This window comes from Tachypleus tridentatus, chromosome 13 (genome assembly GCF_004210375.1).
Source record: "Tachypleus tridentatus isolate NWPU-2018 chromosome 13, ASM421037v1, whole genome shotgun sequence".
In the NCBI taxonomy this organism is placed as follows: Eukaryota; Metazoa; Arthropoda; class Merostomata; order Xiphosura; family Limulidae; genus Tachypleus; species Tachypleus tridentatus.
This window is the reverse complement of record NC_134837.1, coordinates 214,414,712-214,420,052: the sequence shown is the minus strand read 5'-3', so window position 1 is coordinate 214,420,052 and position 5,341 is coordinate 214,414,712.

Genomic DNA, 5,341 nt, shown 5'->3' with positions numbered 1-5,341 from the left:
TATTCACTTGTAAACTAAAATATAGAACAGTGATAACATTACGGTAAAACTAAAATATAGAACAGTAATATCTTCACGGGAAAACTAAAATATAGAACAGTGATATCTTCACATGAAAACTAAAATATAGAACAGTGATATCTTCACGGGAAAAATTAAAATATAGAACAGTGATATCTTCACTGGAAAACTAAAATATAGAACAGTGATATCTTCACGGAAAACTAAAATATAGAACAGTGATATCTTCACTTGTAAACTAAAATATAGAACAGTAATATCTTCACGAGAAAACTAAAATATAGAACAGTAATATCTTCACGTGAAAACTAAAATATAGAACAGTGATATCTTTACGGTAAAACTAAAATATAGAACAGCAATATCTTCACGGGAATACTAAAATATAGAACAGTGATATTTTCACGGAAAAATTAAAATATAGAACAGTGATATTTTCACGGGAAAACGGGTAAACTAAAATATAGAACAGTGATATCTTCACGGGAAAACTAAAATATAGAACAGTGATATCTTCACTGGTAAAAACTAAAATATAGAACAGTAATATCTTCACGGGTAAACTAAAATATAGAACAGTAATATCTTCACGAGAAAATTTAAAATATAGAACAGTGATATCTTCACTGGTAAATTAAAATATAGAACATCGATATCTTCACGGAAAAGTAAAATATAGAACAGTAATATCTTCACTAGTAAACTAAAATGTAGAACAGTAATATCTTCACTTGTAAACTAAAATGTAGAACAGTAATATCTTTACAGGAAAGCTAAAATATAGAACAGTGATATCTTCACAGGAAAACTAAAATATAGAACAGTGATATCTTCACTAGTAAACTAAAATATAGAACAGTAATATCTTCACTTGAAAATTAAATATAGAACAGTGATATCTTCACTCAAAACTAAAATATAGAACAGTGATATCTTCACTAGTAAACTAAAATATAGAACAGTGATATCTTCACTGGTAAATCAAAGTGTAAAACAGTAATATTTTCACAGGAAATCTAAAATATAGAACAGTGATATCTTCACTAGTAAACTAAAATATAGAACAGTGATATCTTCACTGGTAAACTAAAATATAGAACAATGATATTTCCTCGGGAAAACTAAAATATAGAACAGTGATATCTTTACGAGAAAACTAAAATATAGAACAGTGATATCTTTACGGTAAAACTAAAATATAGAACAGCAATATCTTCACGGTAAAACCAAAATATAGAACAGTGATATCTTCTCGGGAAAACTAAAATATAGAACAGTGATATCTTCACGTTAAAACTAAAATATAGAACAGTGATATCTTCACTAGTTAACTAAAATGTAGAACAGTAATATCTTCACGGGAAAACTAAAATATAGAACAGTAATATCTTCACTGGAAAACTAAAATATAGAACAGTGATATCTTTACGGTAAAACTAAAATATAGAACAGCAATATCTTCACGGGAAAACTAAAATATAGAACAGTGATATTTTCACGGAAAAATTAAAATATAGAACAGTGATATTTTCACGGGAAAACTAAAATATAGAACAGTGATATCTTCACGAGAAAACTAAAATATAGAACAGTGATATCTTCACTTGTAAACTAAAATATAGAACAGTGATATCTTTACTGGTAAATTAAAGTGTAAAACAGTAATATTTTCACAAGAAATCTAAAATATAGAACAGTGATATCTTCACTAGTAAACTAAAATATAGAACAGTGATATCTTCACTGGTAAACTAAAATATAGAACAATGATATTTTCTCGGGAAAACAAAATATATAGAACAGTGATATCTTCATTGGAAAACTAAAATATAGAACAGTGATATCTTCTCGGGTAAACTAAAATATAGAACAGTGATATCTTCACGAGAAAACTAAAATATGGAACAGTGATAACATTACGGTAAAACTAAAATATAGAACAGCAATATCTTCACGGGTAAACTGAAATATAGGACAGATATATATTTACTGATAAACTATAATATAAAACAGTGATATCTTCTCGGGAAAACTAAAATATAGAACAGTAATATCTTCTCGGGAAAACTAAAGTATAGAAGAGTGATATCTTTACGTTAAAACTAAAATATAGAACAGTGATATTTTCATTAGTTAGCTAAAATGTAGAACAGTAATATCTTCACGGGAAAATAAAATATAGAACAGTAATATATTCACGTGAAAACTAAAATATAGAACAGTGATAACATTACGGTAAAACTAAAATATAGAACAGTAATATCTTTACGGGAAAACTAAAATATAGAACAGTGATATTTTCACGGAAAAACTAAAATATAGAACAGTGATATTTTCACGGGAAAACTAAAATATAGAACAGTGATATCTTCTTGGGAAAACTAAAATATAGAACAGTGATATCTTCACAGGAAAACTAAAATATAGAACAGTAATATCTTCACTTGTAAACTAAAATATAGAACAATAATATTTCCTCGGGAAAACTAAAATATAGAACAGTGATATCTTCTCGGAAAACTAAAATATAGAACAGTGATATCTTCACTAGAAAACTAAAATATAGAACAGTGATATCTTCACGAGTTAACTAAAATATAGAACAGTAATATCTTCACGGGAAAACTAAAATATAGAACAGTGATATTTTCACGGAAAAATTAAAATATAGAACAGTGATATTTCACGGGAAAACTAAAATATAGAACAGTGATATCTTCACGGGAAAACTAAAATATAGAACAGTGATATCTTCACACGAAAACTAAAATATAGAACAGTGATATCTTCACTAATAAACTAAAATATAGAACAGTGATATCTTCACTGATAAATTAAAGTGTAAAACAGTAATATCTTTCACAGGAAATCTAAAATATAGAACAGTGATATTTCCTCGGGAAAACTAAAATATAGAACAGTGATATCTTCTCGGGAAAACTAAAATATAGAACAATGATATCTTCTTCGGAAAACTAAAATATAGAACAGTGATATCTTCATTGGTAAACTAAAATATAGAACAATGATATTTCCTCGGGAAAACTAAAATATAGAACAGTGATATCTTCTCTGGAAAACTAAAATATAGAACAATGATATCTTCACGAGAAAACTAAAATATAGAACAGTGATATCTTCACTAGTAAACTAAAATGTAGAACAGTAATATCTTCACTTGTAAATTAAAATGTAGAACAGTAATATCTTCACGTGAAAACTAAAATATAGAACAGTGATATCTTTACGGTAAAATTAAAATATAGAACAGTGATATTTTCACGGAAAAATTAAAATATAGAACAGTGATATTTTCACGGGAAAACTAAAATATAGAACAGTGATATCTTCACGGGAAAACAAAAATATAAAACAGTGATATCTTCACTGGTTAACTAAAATGTAGAACAGTAATATCTTCACTTGTAAACTAAAATATAGAACAGTAATATATTCACTTGTAAACTTAAATATAGAACAATGATTAGATTACGGTAAATCTAAAATATAGAACAGCAATATCTTCACGGGAAAACTAAAATATAGAACAGTGATATCTTCACGGGAAAATTAAAATATAGAACAGTGATATCTTCACTGGTAAATTAAAATATAGAACATCGATATCTTCACGGAAAAGTAAAATATAGAACAGTAATATCTTCACGAGAAAACTAAAATATAGAACAGTAATATCTTCACGTGAAAACTAAAATATAGAACAGTGATAACATTACGGTAAAACTAAAATATAGAACAGCAATATCTTCACGGGAATACTAAAATATAGAACAGTGATATTTTCATGGAAAAATTAAAATATAGAACAGTGATATTTTCACGGGAAATCTGAAATATAGAACAGTGATATCTTCACGGGAAAACTAAAATATAAAACATTGATATCTTCACTGGTTAACTAAAATGTAGAACAGTAATATCTTCACGGGTAAACTAAAATATAGAACAGTAATATCTTCACGAGAAAATTTAAATATAAAACACCGATATCTTCACTTGTAAATTAAAATATAGAACATCGATATCTTCACGGAAAAGTAAAATATAGAACAGTAATATCTTTACTTGTAAACTAAAATATAGAACAGTAATATATTCACTTGTAAACTAAAATGTAGAACAGTAATATCTTTACAGGAAAACTAAAATATAGAACAGTGATATCTTCACGGGAAAACTAAAATATAGAACAGTGATATCTTCACTTGTAAACTAAAATATAGAACAGTAATATCTTCACTTGTAAACTAAAATATAGAACAGTGATATCTTCACTCAAAAGTAAAATATAGAACAGTAATATCTTCACTTGTGAACTAAAATATAGAACAATAATATCTTCACTGGTAAATCAAAGAGAAAAACAGTAATATTTTCACAGGAAATCAAAAATATAGAACAGTGATATCTTTACTGGTAAATTAAAATATAGAACAATGATATTTTCCTGGGAAAACTAAAATATAGAACAGTGATATCTTTACGAGAAAACTAAAATATAGAACAGTGATATCATTACGGTAAAACTAAAATATAGAACAGCAATATCTTCACGGTAAAACCAAAATATAGAACAGTGATATCTTCTCGGGAAAACTAAAATATAGAACAGTGATATTTTCATTAGTTAGCTAAAATGTAGAACAGTAATATCTTCACGGGAAAATAAAATATAGAACAGTACTATATTCACGTGAAAACTAAAATATAGAACAGTGATAACATTACGGTAAAACTAAAATATAGAACACCAATATCTTTACGGGAAAACTAAAATATATAACAGTGATATTTTCACGGAAAACTAAAATATAGAACAGTGATATTTTCACGGGAAAACTGAAATATAGAACAGTGGCAACTTCTTGGGAAAACTAAAGTATAGAATAGTGATATCTTCACAGGAAAACTAATATATAGAACAGTAATATCTTCACGAGAAAATTTAAATATAAAACACCGATATCTTCACTTGTAAATTAAAATATAGAACATCGATATCTTCACGGAAAAGTAAAATATAGAACAGTAATATCTTTACTTGTAAACTAAAATATAGAACAGTAATATATTCACTTGTAAACTAAAATGTAGAACAGTAATATCTTTACAGGAAAGCTAAAATATAGAACAGTGATATCTTCACGGGAAAACTAAAATATAGAACAGTGATATCTTCACTTGTAAACTAAAATATAGAACAGTAATATATTCACTTGCAAATTAAATATAGAACACCGATATCTTCACTCAAAAGTAAAATATAGAACAGTAATATCTTCACTTGTGAACTAAAATG